Genomic DNA, 690 nt, shown 5'->3' with positions numbered 1-690 from the left:
TCTAGAAGTGTGACAGACACACGCTTGGAAGTACAGCTGTACACGGGGTGGACAGCTCCACTGACCAGCTGGAAGAACATGCAAAAAGTACATGACTGAACTGACCACGGCTGTGCCACGACGGTAATACAAAGTTTCAGCGGCCAACAACAGGTTTTCACTAAGAAGAAGCAAACAGCGGTGATCTCCACGGCCGCCGAGCAAATGGACCACAGATTAGGATGAGCAGTAATGCTACGTCATAACGAGCCTTGAAGTTGAGTAGAACGAAAGAAGCAGCAAAAGTCCACTCAAACGATATGATCGACTCCATTCATTTTCAGATCACGTTAAGAAACAAACAATAGCACTACAAACAAATAAGAGGGCTGCAGCTGACTGCAAGCAATGTATGGCACGACTAGACCACAAACACAGCTCACGCAATGCACGCCGCGAGCACTGACAACCATGATAGCACTTGCGTTTGAGACCGTGCCAAAACTTAGAGCAAACGCAGCAGTAGAGGCCGGTGAAAACGCGGCGCTATTCCGTGACCTGTGCACGATTTTGAGCGCAGCTGAAACCAAAATAACGATCGGTAGCGAAACCACAATGGGAGACCAGGCCGTCGGATCTATACACCAGCTAAACCTAACGTTCAGTGACACAGCATGGAAAGCCGTCTTTAAAACAAAAACAGGCGAGGGC

The sequence above is a fragment of the Trypanosoma equiperdum genome (genome assembly GCF_001457755.1).
Source record: "Trypanosoma equiperdum strain OVI genome assembly, contig: ctg_1854, whole genome shotgun sequence".
Lineage (NCBI taxonomy): Eukaryota > Euglenozoa > Kinetoplastea > Trypanosomatida > Trypanosomatidae > Trypanosoma > Trypanosoma equiperdum.
This window is presented reverse-complemented; position numbering follows the sequence as displayed.